Raw genomic sequence first — 17,493 nt, forward strand, 5'->3', positions numbered from 1 at the left:
ACCACTTGATTTGTTATGAGATTTTCGGATGGTTAGCTGAATAGTCCAACAAGAAAACTCTCATGTAGTGAAAATAACACCATCTGCTCTAATTTGCTCATGAAACAGTAATGCAATTGCAAGAAGATCTAAATGAATTTTCGGGTTTCTGCCCACCCCCCAAAAAATGCATATAGGTTACATTGTATCGCAAATGTCCTGCAAAATCATTTTGTCCCGCATTTGAATATTTTAAATGTAGTCACCCTACACTGAGCACACTGTGGTTGAATCAACGTTGTTTCCACATCATGTTTATGAAATTACGTTTAACTATGGAATAAATGTTGAATTGACTGTTCCCAGTGGGTTGGAACACTTGCAACAATAGGTTTGTGATGGAACACTAAATGTAGCTGTGCTAGGCTTTTATGTCATTCACTTTGTTGTCATCTCACTTCAAACAGTGTTTTTATGTGAAAACGGCTGCTGGTGGCTTTGGAATCACACATAAAATTGCCAAACACGCACAGATTGTTTCAGATTGCTTAGAGCTTTGATGATGTATAGGGTTTTCAAAAGTTTAGGCTACATACGTTGCCCTGGGGTCTATCAAATCAAATTTGTTACATGCCCGGAATACAACAGGTGTTTAGACCTTACCGTATAATGCGTCCTTACAAGCCCTTAAACAACAATGCAGTTCAAGAAATTAAGAAAGAGTTAAAGTATTTACAAAAAAAATGTAAGTATCAAATCAAAAAGTATCAAAAGATATTTTCATAACAATAACGAGACTATATACAGGGGGTACCAGTACCGAGTCAATGTGCGGGGGTACAGGTCCGGGTGGCCATTTGATTAATTGTTCAGTAGTTTTATGGCTTGGGGGTAGAAGCTGTTAAGGAGCCTTTTGGTCCTAGACTTGGCCCTCCGGTACTGTTTGCCGTGCGGTAGCAGAGAGAACAGTCTATGAATTGGGTGACTGGGGTATTTGTTGCCATACCAGGTGGTGATGCAACCGGTCAGGATGCTCTCGATGGTTCAGCTGTAGAATTTTTTGAGGATCTGGGGACCCATGCCAAATCTTTTCAGTCTCCTTAGGGGGAAATGGTGTTGTCGTGCCCTCTTCACAACTGTCTTGTTGTGTATGCACCATGATAGTTCATTGGTGATGTGGACATCAAGGAACTTAACTTTCGACCCGTTCCACTTCAGACCCATCGATGTTAATGGGGGCCTGTTTGGCCCTCCTTTCACTGTAGTCCACGATAATCTCCTTTGTCTTGCTCACATTGAGGGAGAGATTGTTGTCCTGGCACCACACTGCCAGGTCTCTGACTTCCTCCCTGTCTCAATGTTGTCAGCAAACTTAATGATGGTGTTGGAGCCATATTTGGCCATGCAGTCATGGGTGAACAGGGAGTACAGGAGGGGACTAAGCACGCACTGCTGAGGGGCCCCAGTGTTGAGGATCAGTGTGTCAGATGTGTGGTTACCTAGCCTTACCACCTGGGGGCGGCCAGTCAGGAAGTCCAGAATCCAGTTGCAGAGGGAGGTGTTTAGTCCCACGGTCCTTAGCTTAGTGATGAGCTTTGTGGGCACTATGGTGTTGAATGCTGAGCTGTAGTCAATGAACAGCATTCTCACATAGGTGTTCCTTTTGTCCAGGTGGGAAAAGGTAGTGTGGAGTGTGATTGATAGTTTCTCTGAGACTATTAAGTCAACGTAAAGGAACATGGGAGACAAGGTAGTGGTTAGGTAAAGTGGGGTCCTCACACTCAAAGTTCCAACCCATACCGTTATTTGTTGATCTTTAAATTTGCCATTTTTCGATCCAAATGACATTTGTTTTAGTATCTGAGTGTGCATGTTCTACCTTATCATCATTTTTCTTTTACAGCACAGCACACATGAAAAGTGTGTTGGATTTAATCTTCCCATAGGCAAGTTACCAATAACACTGATTTGTCCAAACTTCAGTATACACTGGCTGTACAAAACATTAGGGACACCACCTTCCTAATATTGAGTAGCATCCCATTTTCCCTCAGAACAGCCTCAACACTCAAACCGGGGCGCCTGGCACCTGCTACCATACCCCGTTCAAAAGCACTTAAATATTTTGTCTTGCCGATTCACCCTCTGAATAGCACACAGAGAATCCATGTCTCAGTTGTCTCAAGGCTTAAAAATCCTTCTTTAATTAACCTGTCTCCTCCCCTTCATCTACACTGATTGAAGTGGATTTACAAGTGACATCAATAAGGGATCATAGCTTTCACCTGGATTCACCTGGCCTGTCTACGTCATGGAAAGATTAGGTGTTCCTAATGTTTTGTACACTCAGTGCAGACATTTACTGTATGTGTAGGCCTCATCAACCACACATTACGTTCTAGAGAAACAATCCGTTTGAGTGCATCAAAATACAGAGCAAAGCACTGCTCTGGCATTCCTTTATTTTCAACTTCATAATCTGTCTGCCTTTTACAGAATGCTACTTTGACAAATGCCTTATAAATGTCATGCTAAAGTATCAGCCACATACGACAAACTTTTAGCAAGAATTATGTCTTGATTCAGGCAATGCCTCACATTAATGGGTCCCCCCTAGGCCTCAGACCTCCACTTAGCTACTTATACAAGATTCATTTGGAGAGATTAAGTTTTAAGATATGTGGTCTACATAATCGACCACAGGCTCCCTCTGAGGAAAAAATTAGACTGAAGAAACTCCTTTGAACATTTTGACTGTCAAAATGTACTCATTCAATATATGTGCATGCATGTTGCCTCTGGGATATGATTCTATATGTTTACTGATTTTCCAAAATAATTCAATGTAAATTTGAACATTGATTTGTGATGTATGTATATCTACACTTTTATTCCATAATAAACCTTTTTTTCTGAATTTCAAGTATACAGTACATGCATTTACTTTTTATTGATCAATTCATGGTTTATTCATGTAGATAATCAAATGAACTGTGCTTTGATATAGCAATTAACCTCGTTAGACTGGTCTTTTCATTTAGCTCCATTCTAGTTCAGTATGACCCAACGTGGCTATTGGATCCTTGAGATTTATCTTCAAATGTGTTAACTGTGGGTGGTACAAAATAACATCACTGATAACAAAACGTTAAAAGTGCACTTAGCTGTTCTTTCTAGTGCAAGATTATATTACACAATTATACTGTATTTTTACAAATAATTAATATTATCATAATTCATATAATCTTTTTCAATTCCATTACCACATATTGTTTGATGCTGCTTGATTTTGAATCCCCTCGAGGGAGCAAAATTTACTTCAATTAGAGACTATTATGCTCTAATGTGCAATTGCTCATTAGAAATTAAAAGGCAATTTCCCAAAAGGGAAACCAGCATGCCCACAATCTGTGCTTTAAAATGTTGCATGCTTTCAATGTTCATTTACAGTACTTTCTGTCAGAATCAGCCAAACGTGAGCATTTACTGTTAGTCCAAACATGGAAAAGGTCTTTGCCTTTCCTGTTTGATGACCATATCAGCAGGTCACTTGATAGGCATTTTGTTCGTCTTGTTGATGGAGGGTTTGCTAAGGACTGTTCTAATTTGTAGGCAATTGGTCTTCCTAACCTTCCATCAAGGTGAAGTCAAGGTGAAATCATCCAGGTAAAAATTGTAACAGGGACCGGTTAAGAACAAATTAAGAATAATTACTCTACTTGAGGTTTCGCTCACACTTGAATGAATTGACTAAGAGGACTTGCAAGAGGTAACTACCCTGTTACCATCGCAGCCAAAGGGGAGATAGGATTTACGGATCCCTCATGACTGCACCTCAGTACCGGTGCGTTGTGGCCATCTGCAAGAAGAGTACAGGTTGAGGTGGATTTTGAGGAGAGGATAGTTGAAGCCAATCAGATGATGACTTGCTTACTCTCAGAGAGATCTCTGGGGAATGAGCGCCATCATCTCTCAAGTCGCAGAGACGACACTAAGCTTTCAATTGGTGCCTCCTCTGAAGTTTCTCTTTTTTTTTGGTGACAGTTATTTCAGCTTCGACACAATATTCTGTGTGTGTGTGTGTCTGTGTGTATACGTTTGCCTGTGTCTGCATGCGTGCATCACTGAAGCCACATGAGCATAGAGGCTGCCATGGGACGGATACTTCTGAGCCGAAGACTCATTGTACAATGATCAGCAAGAAGTATCACTGCCTATTGCTGGGTGGCTAAATCCATTTTTAGCAGATTACCTACTATACCAAGGGTCTCTAACCTCCTGGTCACCCACTTAATAAGCTCAGGGCTGTTTAGCCACTGCAAACTGACAACAAGGCAGAAAGGTGACACAGCCTCTGGCAACTATGTCCCAGCTCTCTTACAGTATAGCCTACAGTATATTGCCTCCTTGGAGAGAATGGAGAGGGCAGGTGCAGGTTCCAAATGATGTAGTTACCAAACAGCCCACTGGGCGCAGACCCCCCCCCCCCCCATCTGCCAGACAAAAAAAACGTGGTCTACTTGTCTTATGTTTCTGTCTCGTTTCTGCTTTATCATGGTGCAATTGAAAGTCAATTGTACACCGCCTAGCTACGTGGTTTTAGTTTTAATTTTTTTACAAAATAGACTTAACTTCTGCATTCAACAATTTCCATGATCTACCTACATTTCTGCACATTGGCACTAGTTATTCAGTCATGGGATAAAGAGTCGGGTCCATAATTACTGGCACACTTGATAAAGATGAGCAAAAAAGACAAAGAAAAAAAATACTGTGCTAAGAGAAAGAGATTTTGTCTAACAAGTAATAAAATAAATATAAAAAAGACAGGGGTCAAATGTATTGGCACCACTGTTTTCACTACTGCAGCGCCCTCCCTTTGTGAGGATAATGGCTTTTTTCAAAAAGATTTTGTAAGATTGGAAAACATGTTGACAGCAGTGGATGAGGAGGATGATTTTTTTTATGAGCATGATTTCTTTTTTTATATACAGTACCAGTCAAAAGATTGGACACACCTAATAGTGAAGACATCAAAACTATGAAGTAACACATATGGAATCATGTACTGTTGTAACTAAAAAAGTGTTAAACAAATCAAAATATATTTTATGTCTTAGATTCTTCAAAGTAGCCACCCTTTGCCTTGATGACAACTTTGCACACTCTTGGATTTCTCTCAACCAGCTTCACCTGGAATTCTTTTCCAACATCCTTGATGAAGTTCCCACATATGCTGAGCATGTGTTGGCTGCTTTTCCTTCACTCTGCAGTCCAACTCATCCCAAACCATCTCAATTGGGTTGAGGTCGGGTGATTGTGGAGGCCAGGTTATCTGATGCAGCACTCCATCACTCTCCGTATTGGTCAAATAGCCCTTACACAGCCTGGAGGTGTGTTGGGTCATTGTCCTGTTGAAAAACAAATGATAGTCCCACTAAGCGCAAACCAGATGGGATGGTGTATCGCTGCAGAATAATGTGGAAGCCATGCTGGTTAAGTGTGCCTTGAATCCTAAATAAATTCCAGACAGTGTCACCAGCAAAGCACCCTCACACCATCACACCACCTCCTCCATTCTTCATGGTGGGAAGCAAACATGCGTAGATCATCTGTTCACCTACTCTGCATTTCACAAAGACATGGAGGTTGAAACTAAAAACTCAAATTTGGACTGATCAGACTAAAGGACAGATTTCCACCGGTCTAATGTCCATTGCTCGTGTTTCTTGGCCCAAGCAAGTCTCTTCTTCTTATTGGTGTCCTTTAGTAGTGGTTTCTTTGCAGCAATTCAACCATGAAGGCCTGATTCACGCAGTTTCCTCTGAACAGTTGATGTTGAGATGTGTCTGTTACTTCAACTCTGTGAAGCATTTATTTGGGCTGCCATTTCTGAGGCTGATAAACTTTATTATTGTTTCACTATTTTATTTTTCTGAAATTCACTTAGGAGGGTGGTCCTCCCCTTCCTCCTCTGAGGAGCCTCCACTGGTTGGGAGGGATCTTAGACCATTCCTCCATACAGAATCTTTCTAGATCCTTGATATCTTTCGTATGCTCTTATGGACTGCCCTCTTCAATTCTAACCACAGGTTTTCAATGGGGTTCATGTCCGGAGACTGAGATGGACGTGGTAAATTAACCATTTCTTTGTGGATTTTGATTAGCGCTTGGGATTATTGTCTTGCTGGAAGATCCACTTGCGGCCAAATGGCAGTCTTCTGGCCGAGGGAACAAGGTTTTGGGCTAAAATGTCCTGGTACTTGGTAAAGTTCTGATGTTGTTGACCTTAACAAGGGCCCCAGGACCAGTGGAAGCAAAATAGCCCCATAGCATCAAAGATCCACCTCCCTATTTTACCATTGGATTGAGGTACTTTTCTGCATATGCTTCTTTGTGTCAACGCCAAACAACTATATTTTCATGTCGTCCTTGACTTTCCCATTCTCACAACAAGAAATGAAGTGTTTGAATATCTAAACAAAAGTACTGTGAGAAGAATGAGGAGAAGGCTTGAGCTCAGTCCAAAGTTAGTTGTGAGACGTATAAACTCTGGCTACAAGATTTGCAAAAGTAAATGCTTGAACATGAGAAACGAAGGAATTAATTGGGGTTCTGAACATACTGTAAAGAAGGCTTGCTTTCAATAAACAGTGTTCAATCTAACATATTTTATTTGTGAACAAGAACATGACCATACTGTACATACATACATACACTACGGAAGAAAGATGTTACGACACAACGTCAATAAATGCCTGTATTTTGCTTGCAAGACAATTACTGTTTTCCGATAAAGTTTTCCATGATTATCATACATAGCTACAATAATCACAATAACCTCAGATCTTTTCATTTAGAAAACAAACACTGCTATACCACACATTAAATATTGATCAACGTTAATGTATGAAGAGAGGAAAATGTTTTACTTTCAAAAATATCCTTGGCCCTGGCTTTTGTTCTGTTCTAGACATCCTCTCATTTGGGCCTGGAATTTCCCGGATTGAAAGAGTTTGCTTTGTCAATGACATTGTTCGCTTTACTACCTACCATAATAGGCAGCATATTGAAACAGACTTGACTATGTAATTGAGGCCAGAAATTGCTTTTTAAATATCAGCTTCAAACACCAGTACAATAAACACGCATACTGCAAATTATCTGCTTGCTACGTGTACTCCTTTATCATACAGAGGAGTGCACTTAGCTGTGTTTTGAAAAATGTCCAGCTCGCCCAATTAAAATTCTCTCTCATTGTTGCTTGCAGTCCATTAAAACATTTGATTGCAGTTGGACTATTGTGAAGTCTCTTATCATGAATGATGGTCATAATGATTCCCAGATCTTACATTTACATTTTTCATCATAAATAGTGTAGTCTAACTGATCCAGTGTAGGGAGAATAGTATAAGGAATAGCATGTCAAACATAGTGATGACTAAACGAATTCTGAACCCTCCCAACTCTAATTCCACTGAGACTCAGTCTGACATGGTTATGCTCAATGACATTCGTGCACTGTTTTGTGGTCATTAAAACTGATAGAAATTCATTGTTACTACTGTTTAGAGAAAATAAATCTACGTTTACAGTGCAATAAAACCCTCTTGAAAAGCAATACAATAAGATGGCGCCAATAGAGATGGCAGCTTCGCTTCTTCTTTTATGAATTATTTCCTACATTGTTAGCCCAGAAAACCTGAAGTGTTATTGCATACAGCCGGGAAGAACTATTGGATATCAGAGAGACGTCAACGTACCGGCACAACCAGCACAACGATCAGGAAGACTTTCCCAAAGCAGATCCTTTGTCTGCACCTCCCAGGATATTCAAACTGATTCCAGAGGCCGACCCAAAACAATTCCACCGGAGGAAAGGGTGCCAGAGCGGTCTTCAAGTGAGGCTTCCGATGCGCACACACCACCCACCGCTTCAGAGTATATTACTCGCTAATGTCCAGTCCCTAGTTAAAAACTTCTTGTCAATATGGGGGCGCTGTTTCACCATTGTAAAAAATAGTGCCCAAATTAAACTGCCTCGTACTCAATTCTTGCTCGTACAATATGCATATTATTATTACTATTGGATAGAAAACACTCTCTAGTTTCTAAAACCGTTTGAATTATGTCTGTGAGTGAAACAGAACTGGACTTAGAGCAATTTTCCTATGAGGATTTGAAAATGCTGAAATCTGCTCACTGTTCCCAGAACAGTTTATTAATTTGCCTGTCCTCTATTGGTTGAGATGCACTGCATACGCCTTCCCCTGGGTGTCAGCGAATAGAGGGACTTGAAATGGAGTCTCTAGGCAGATCTGAAAGTTTATAAATTGCTTGGAAACGAGGTGTCCCCTCTTTTGACTCTTCGCTCTGACGCAGGGAGGATCTTGGCATGTCGTGTTAGAAGCTCCTGTTTTAGCTCTTAGATATATCTGGCTCTGTTTTTATTCGATATAGGTGTTAAAGACATCATAATGTTGTTATTTTAAACCGAGTTATATCAGTTTATGTCAGTATATTGCGATTTTCGGGTATTTCATTTTCTGGCGTTCTAGGGGGTTGGGTATCTCTCTCATGCTATTGTTTACTGCTAATTGCAACGTGGAAGAGGACGTTCTCCAACCTAGCAACGATTGTTCTGGAGAAAGGACACCATGCCCAAGATTCTGATGGAAGCTCAACAAATAGTAAGCAGTCTTTATGCTGTTAATTCGTACTTATGTTGACAAATGTCAAATAATAATTCCGCCATGAATTAAGGTGCGGTCTCGCTTTAGCGCACGCTGTATGCTTGAAGTAACGTTCATTTTAAAAATGTAACCCAGCGATTGCATTAAGAACTAATTTGTCTTTCAATTGCTGTCCAACCTGTATTTTTTTTGTCAAGTTTATGAATAGTGTTCGATTAGAATAGGTGCCTCTCCAAGATGGCGCGGGACAGATTGCTTGAGGTTTTGGACACTATTCTCATTGTATAAGCACGATTTGTGCCGCTAAATATGCACATTTTCGAACAAACTCTATATGCATTGTGTAATATGATGTTATAGGACTGTCATCTGAAGAATTCTGAGAAGGTTAGTGAAAAAATTAATATATTTTGGTGGTTTATACGTTATCGCTATTTTTGCCTTGAATCAATGCTGTTGTGATGTTTGCTATTGTGGTAAGCTAATATAACGCTATATTGTGTTTTCGCTGTAAAACACTTAGAAAATCTGAAATATTGGCTGGATTCACAAGATCTGTGTCTTTCATCGGCTGTACGCTGTGTATTTTTAAGAAATGTTTTATGATGAGTAATTAGCTAATACACGATGGTCTCTGTAGTTATTCTAGTCGCTTTGGTGAGAGTTGTGATAGTTGCTGCAATGGTAAACTATGATTTATACCTGAAATATGCACATTTTTCTAACAAAACATATGCTATACAATAAATATGTTATCAGACTGTCATCTGATGAAGTTGTTTCTTGGTTAGTGGCTATTTATATCTTTATTTGGTCGAATTTGTGATAGCTACTGATGGAGTAAAAAAATGATGGAGTAAAGAAGTGGTGTCTTTTGCTAACGTGGTTAGCTAATAGATTTACATATTGTCTTCCCTGTAAAACATTTTAAAAATCAGAAATGATGGCTGAATTCACAAGATGTGTATCTTTCATTTGGTGTCTTGGACTTGTGATTTCATGAACATTTTATTATATGATATCCCTGTGGCTTTAGGCTAGGCTATGCTAGTCAGCTTTTTTGATGGGGGTGCTCCCGGATCCGGGTTTGTGAGGCATTAGAGGTTTTAACAAAGTTGACGAAATTAGGGCAGAGTTGCTTTCCAAAGAGATATCCGGGATTGTAACATGCTCTGTTTCACGGAAACATGGCTAGCTTGGGACATGCTGTCAGGATTTTCAGTGCATTGCGCCAACAGGAATAAACAACACATGGTGTAATTGTAACAGCATACAGGAGCTCAAGTCCTTTTGTTCACCTGACCTAGATTTCCTCACAATCAAATGCCGACCGTATTATCTCCCAAGAGAACTCTCCTCCGTTATTGTCACAGCCGTGTATATCCCCCCGCAAGCGGATACAAAGATGGCCATCAAGGAACTTCACTGGACTTTATGCAAACTGGAAATCATATATCCTGAGGCTGCATTTATTGTAGCCTAGGATTTTAACAAAGCTAATTTGAGAACAAGGCTACCTAAATTCTATCAGCATATCGATTACAGTACACGAGAGAGTAACAAGCTCGACCATTGCTACTCTAACTTCCACGATGCATATAAGGCCCTCCCCCGCTCTCCTTTTAAAGAATCTGACCATTACTCCATCTTGTTGCTCCGCTCCTATAGGCAGAAACTAAAACAGGAATCGCCCATGCTTAGGTCTATCCAACGCTGGTCTGATCAATCGGATTCCACTCTTCAAGATTGCTTCGATAACGTAGACTGGGATATGTTCCGGGTAGCCTCAGATAACAACATTAAAGTATACGCTGACTTGGTGAGTGAGTTTATAAGGAAGTGTATAGGCGATGATGTACCCTCTGTGACTATTAACACCTTCCCTAACCAGAAACTGTGGATTCATGGCTGCATTCGCACAAAACTGAAAGGACGTACCACCGCATTTAATCATCGCAAGGCAACTGAGAATATGGCCAAATACAAATAGTGTAGTTATTCCCTCCATAAGGCAATCAAACAAGCAAAGTGTCAGTATAGAGACAAAGTGGAGTCGCAATTGAACGGCTCAAACACGAGACGTATGTGGCAAGGTTTACAGACAATCACGGATTACAAAAAGAAAACCAGACCCGTCGCAGACAAATTAAACAACTTCTTTGCGTGCTTTGGGGACAATACAGTGCCACCGACTTGAACCACTACCAAACACTGTGGGCTCTCCTTCACCGTGGCCAACGTGAGTAAAACATTTAAACGGCACCCCTAGAGCATGCGCAGACCAGCTGGCTGGAGTGTTTACGGACATATTCAATCAATCTCTATCCCAGTCTGCTGTCCCGACATGCTTCAAGATGTCCACCTATGTTCCTGTTCCCAAGAAAGCCAAGGTAACTGAACTAAATGACTATCACCCCGTAGCACTCACTTCGGTCATCATAAAGTGCTTTGAGAGACTAGTCAAGGATCATATCACCTCCACCCTACCTGTCACCCTAGACCCACTTCAATTTGCTTACCGCCCCAATAGGTCAACAGACGATGCAATCGCCATCACACTGCACAATGCCCTATCCCATCTGGACAAGAGGAATACCTTATCCAAGATGGCGTAGCAGTCGGACGTGTATTTTGTCTTGTCCCGTCTTGTCCCATGTAAATATATAAATTCTTCCTCGTTTTTTTTCGCCTTAACTCCCTACTCTTTTACATTTGCACACACTGTACATAGATTTTTTTCTATTGTGTTATTGACTGTACGTTTGTTTATGTGTAACTCTGTGTTGCTTTTGTTGCACTGCTTTGCTATATCTTGGCCAGGTCGAAATTGTAAATGAGAACTTGTTCTCAACTGGCCTACATGTTTAAATAAAGGTGAAATTAAAAAAATATATTTAAAAAATGTAAGAATGCTGTTCATTGACTACAGCTCAGCATTCAACACCAAACTCATCATTAAGCTTGAGGCCCTGGGTCTTGACCCCACCCTGTCTAACTGGGTCCTGGACTTCCTGACGGGCCGCCCCCAGGTGGTGAAGGTAGGAAGCAACATCTCCACTCCGCTGATCATCAACACTGGGGCCCCACAAGGGTGCATTTTCAGCCCCCTCCGGTACTCTCTGTTCACCCACGACTACGTGGCCATGCACGCCTCCAACTCAATCATCAAGTTTGCAGACGACACAACAGTGGTAAGCTTGATTACCAACAATGACGAGACAGTCTACAGGGAGGAGGTGAGTGCCCTCGGAGTGTGGTGTCAGGAAACTAATCTCTAACTCAATGTCAGCAAAACAAAAGAGATGATCGTGAACTTCAGGAAACAGCAAAGGGAGCACCCCCCTATCCACATCAACTGGACAGCAATGGAGAAGGTGGAAAGTTTAAAATTCCTCGGTATACTTATCAGCGACAAACTGAAATGGTCCACGCACACAGACAGTGTGGTGAAGAAGGCGCAACAGTGCCTCTTCAACCTCAGGAGGCTGAGAAAATGTGGCTTGTCACTGAAAACCCTCACTAACTTTTACAGGTGCACAATCGAGAGCGTCCTATTGGGCTGTATCACCGCCTGGTATGGCAACTGCACTGCCCACAACCGCAGGGCTCTCCAGAGGGTGGTGAAGAGGGGTGGCCCAACGCATCACCGGGGGCAAACGTCCTGCTCTCCAGGACACCTACAACAACCTGCCCTCCAGGACACCTACAACACCTGGTGTCACAGGAAGGCAAAAAAGATCATCAAGGACAATAACCACCTGAGCCACTGCCTGTTCACCCAGCTTCTACCCAGAAGGCGAGGTCAGTACAGGGGCATCAAAGCTAGGGCAGAAAGATTGAAAAACAGCTTCTATCTCAAGGCCATCAGATTGTTAAACAGCCATCACTAGCACAGAGAGGCGGCTGCCTACCTACAGACTTGATATCATTGGCCACGTTAATAAATGGAACACTTGTCACTTTAATAATGCCACTTTAAGAATGTTATATATCTCACATTACTTTTCTCATTTGTATATACTGTATACTACACTATCTATTGCATCTTAGCCCCTCTGTCACTGCTCATCCATATATTTTATATTCATATATTCTTATCCCATTCCTGTACTAGATTGTGTGTTTTAAGTTTTGTTGTTGAATTTGTTAGATATTAGGTTTTATTGTGGAAATGTTAGATATTACCTGTTAGATACTGCTGCACTGTCGGATCTAGAAGCATAAGCATTTCGCTAAACTCGCAATAACATCTGCTAACTATGTGTATGTGACCAATAACATTTGATTTGATTTGATTTGAGGAAGCTTCCGAGCTAGGAGCCTTGACTTTAAAATGGTTTGCTATTTATTTTAATTTTCTACAGGCCTCTTCCACAAAGGTAACAACAAAAAATGATTATGAGCAACAGTTCACAAGGAGAGTCACACTCCCCTTCTCTCTACGTATCTCCACACCCCATATTTGAACTTCTAAACAAAGTAAGGCAAAGTGAAAATCTGCAGTAATTCTAATTGATCCCAAGAACATAAAAGATCATAATGATAACCGCTATTGTCAAGATTAGCTTTTGAAGAAAGCCCTCCCCCTCTTTTCTCATTTCTTAGTTAGTATTCTTCTCTTGTCTCACTTCGTTGGATGTGAACTAAATTCAAATCCTGATAATTTAATAAAAAACATTGAGATTAGCTGGTGCTCTGACCAATTCAAATGAATTCCACTCTCGATGATGGCAATCTGAAGTATTTTTAATATGCAGTGCCGATCCCGACTCTGAAGAGTGATCAATAATTAAACAGTGCTAAATTCCCATACTAATGACTTTTTATTGATCATATTTGGGCAGACTAATTATCATGTAAGATATTTGCCCAGACACAACAGCCGATTCATATTAAAATGAGGGGGATCGAAGGGAAGATAAATAGAGGGTTAAAACTGTTCCCCATCAAAGGATGGAAAATTGACAGGCTAACAAATCCTCAACAAAACATATGGATGTTATGTCACCAACCAGACAAACTACAAGTTGTGGAATAGAGCACCATAGTGTATTTTCCCTCCATATGACAAGACCTTAGATTCCATAACAAAGTGGAAAGGGCAATAAGGTTTCAAATAACAGTATTCTCTCTGTTGGAATGTTTCCTTCACATTTCATACAGCTTGCTTGCTTCTGACTGTCTTCCACAGAGGAACATTTCACCCGGAGAGAGTTTTTAAAGGGCTCTATATTCACAGATACAGTACTTTACAGAAATATACATGTTGTCTACTGTTTTGTTGTAAAAGCTCACTAGCCTTATGTTTACCACCCTTACATCATCAGAGACCTGTCAAGTCGTGTTGGATACACTAGCAGAGCAGTTATCTTCCTGCTGCATATTAGAAACAGCCTTTTAAAACTGCCTGATAAGTGGCAAAATAGCAAAAAGCAATTTAAGGGCAATTTAAGGGAATTTAATTTCCTGTGAAGACGTCTGCAGTGTTTTCCTTCATATCATGTATGTGTGCTTATGTCAAAGCCCAAATGAGAATCATAGTTAGTAGGGTTAAATGCTCCAGTACATTAATTCACAAGTAGTTTTTTTTTATGGAGCCCTGTAGTTACCCTGGCCTTGAAATATCTTAACACATGCCTGGTGTGCCTTCTTTGTTATATAACACGAGCATCAGGTATAAAATCTTGATGTCCAGGGGCCCTATGTATCAAGCTTCTCAGAGAAGGAATGCTGAACTAGGATCAGGTCCCCCCTGTCCTTGTAATCTTAAAAATTGTGATCTAAAAGGCAAAACTGATAATAAATCAGCAATCCCACACTTGATACATATGGCCCCTGGTCCTGAGAACACAGAACAGTGGTCCTGGTCTGGCTGAGTGCCCAGGTCTGGTTCTTGGCACCTGCTGTTCTAGTCTTGGTTAATGGTTTCAGAAAATACCATAGTCTTAGGCATTTCTCAACTCATGTGGTACCAGTGCATCACGTGTCAGCATTATTGGCTCAATAATGACACAACACAAGAGTCAGTATAATGTGAGAGCTGTTTGGGCATGCAATGACTAACAGTTGGGGAAAAGATGCCTTATGCACTTTGTCACTGTCTTGTCACAGTCCTGATACACTTAGCCCTGGTCTTTGTCTTCAGAGGTTGGGTCTGTGTCTCATCAGATCCAGTCTTGGTCTGGGTCTTTAGAGGTTGGGTCTGGGTCTCAAAATATCTAGTCTGGGTCTTGGTCTGCGTCTCGAGGGCTCCGGTGGTAGGCTTACTCCATCCCAGCTGTGCATGACTCATATATCACGTCATTAATAAGAGAAGCCAGCAGATAGATAACATCCTCATTCACTACAATCCACTATTCTTTCCCCCCAACCTTTGTCAACTATGGAGCCTAGCCAAAATCTCAATCATTGTTCCCCCTTGGTCATCGATCACTTTTTCAAGAAATGAATGTTTTAACTCAATTTCCCCTTCGAGTGCATATGTGACCTTCAAACTAGTGGGGTAATTATACATTTTTCAAAAACCTCTTCAATTATTCATGACACTTTATTCTGCAACATTTCCATCACAGATTTTAGTTTTTTTTCTCTCCTTGTGTTCGTTCACGTGAGGTATGTTCTTGGGACATGGTTTATGAACTTGTTGTATTATTCAACAGTGCAGGAGGATGTCCCCCTGCCCACTCTAATGCTAAGCAATGCAGCCGGAGAATGTAAGTAATTACATTACAAATATTTTAACATGCACTTGGCAGAACAGAGACTGCTCGCGCATGCAGGCAAATACATATATGCATGCATGCACAAGCATGTATGCACACATTCATATAGACAGTGACAGATTACATGAGAAGCGAGACACTGAATCTTCACTAGATAGATCAGATCACACACAAACACGCATACACACACACAGCTAAAGTCGACCTTAACAAGGGCCCCAGGAGCAGTGGAAGCAAAATAGCCCAATAACATCAAAGATCCACCACCACATTTTACTATAGGAATGAGTTACTTTTCTGCATTTGCTTCTGTTCAGACCTTGTGGGCAGATCAGCGCATATTGAGAGCAAGCAAGCTTGTTTTCCCCTCTGCTATGTTTATCCCAAACAGGACCATATCAATAAAAGGATTATACTTGGATAAAGGATGCATTGACTGACACCAACTTCCCATCGACTAACTTCCATAAAAAATGCCAAACATGTTTAGTAATCGGTGGAGATGAATGAGTAAATTATTACTGTAGAACTTGGGCCCCAATTCAATCAATTGCAGGTAACAGAATGCGCACAGAGTTCACTCAGAACTGGTGTGATTGCACGTTTACTACATAACATACATAACAGCATCAATATACAATCACAATGTCCACAAGCTTGCGTGGTGTGAACAGCTTGTGTGGTGTTAGTTTTACAGTGCCTTTAGAAAGTATTCACAACCCGTGACTTTGTCAAAATGTTGTTGTGTTACAACTGGGATCAAATGTATTTAATTGTCATTTTTTTGTCATTGATCTACACAAAATACTCTAATGTCAGAGTGGAAGAACAATTCAAAGAAATGGAAAGCAGACTGAACCAGGTTTTCCTCTAGGACTTTGCTGTGCTTGGCTCTGTTTCTTTTATTTTTTTCCTAAAACAATCCCTAGTCCTTGCCGATGACAAGCATACCCATAACATGATGCAGCCACCACCATGGTTGAAAACATGAAGAGTGGTACTCACTGATGTATTGTGTTGGATTTGCCCAAAACATGATGCTTTGTATTCAGGACAAAAAGTTAATTTCATTGCTACATTTTTTGCCGTTTTACTTTAGTGCCTTATTGCAAACAGGATGCATGTTTTGGAATATTTTAATTCTGTACAGGATTCGTTCTTTTCACTCTGTCATTTAGGTTAGTATTGTGGAATAAATACAATGAAAATCCACCCTCAGCTTTCTCCTATCATAGCCATTTAACTCTGGAACTGGTTTAAAATCACCATTAGCTTCATGGTGAAATCCCTGACCGGTTTCCTTCCTCTCCGGCAACTGAGTTAGGAGGGACACCTGTATCTCTGTGGTGACTGGGTGTATTGATACACCACCCAAAGTGTAATTAATAACTTCACCATGCTCAAAGGGGTATTCAATGTCTGCTTTATTTTTTACCCATCTACCAATAGGTGCCCTTCTTTGAGAGGCATTGGAAAATCTCCCTGGTCTTTGTGGTTGAATCTGTGTTTGAAATTCACTGCTCGACTAAGGACCTTACAGATAATTGTATGTGTGGGGTACAGAGATGAGGTATTCATTCAAATATCATGCACACAGTTAGTTAGTCCATCCAACATATTATCTGATTTATTAAGCAAATTCTTACTGCTGAAGTTATATAGGCTTGCCATAACAAAGGGATTGAATACTTATTGACTCAAGACATTTCAGCTTTTAATTTTTCTATTAATTTGTAAAGATATATAAAAACATAATTCTACTTTGATATTATGGGTGTGTAGATCAGTGCCAAAATCTACATTTAATCATTTTAAAATCCAATTAAAAAAAGTCAAGGGGTGTGAATACTTCTGAAGGCACTGTAACACATCAGGTAACATTCTGAGTGATCTCACAGCAGCAAAATATTTTGGTCTGCAAAATATTTAGGCCATCTAAATATTTAAGGCTGTGAAGTTCAGTAAAAAGCTGTGAAATATGTCAAAGACCTGTAAAATATTTTGTCGGCGAAGTTTGGTAAAAAGTTGCAAAATATTTCAAAGGACTGGGTTTATTTTTATTTACACATTCTACTGAGCAATACTATGAGCAATATATC

At 40.5% G+C, this 17,493-nt stretch overlaps 1 protein-coding gene across 1 annotated transcript in view; it reads right to left on the reverse strand.

Annotated features, from left to right (window-relative positions):
- The window catches only part of LOC129819489 (opioid-binding protein/cell adhesion molecule-like), a 527,446-nt gene that overhangs the window by 340,320 nt on the left and 169,633 nt on the right, over positions 1 to 17,493 (reverse strand). The window lies entirely within an intron of this gene.

The sequence above is a fragment of the Salvelinus fontinalis genome, chromosome 2, assembly GCF_029448725.1.
Source record: "Salvelinus fontinalis isolate EN_2023a chromosome 2, ASM2944872v1, whole genome shotgun sequence".
Lineage (NCBI taxonomy): Eukaryota > Metazoa > Chordata > Actinopteri > Salmoniformes > Salmonidae > Salvelinus > Salvelinus fontinalis.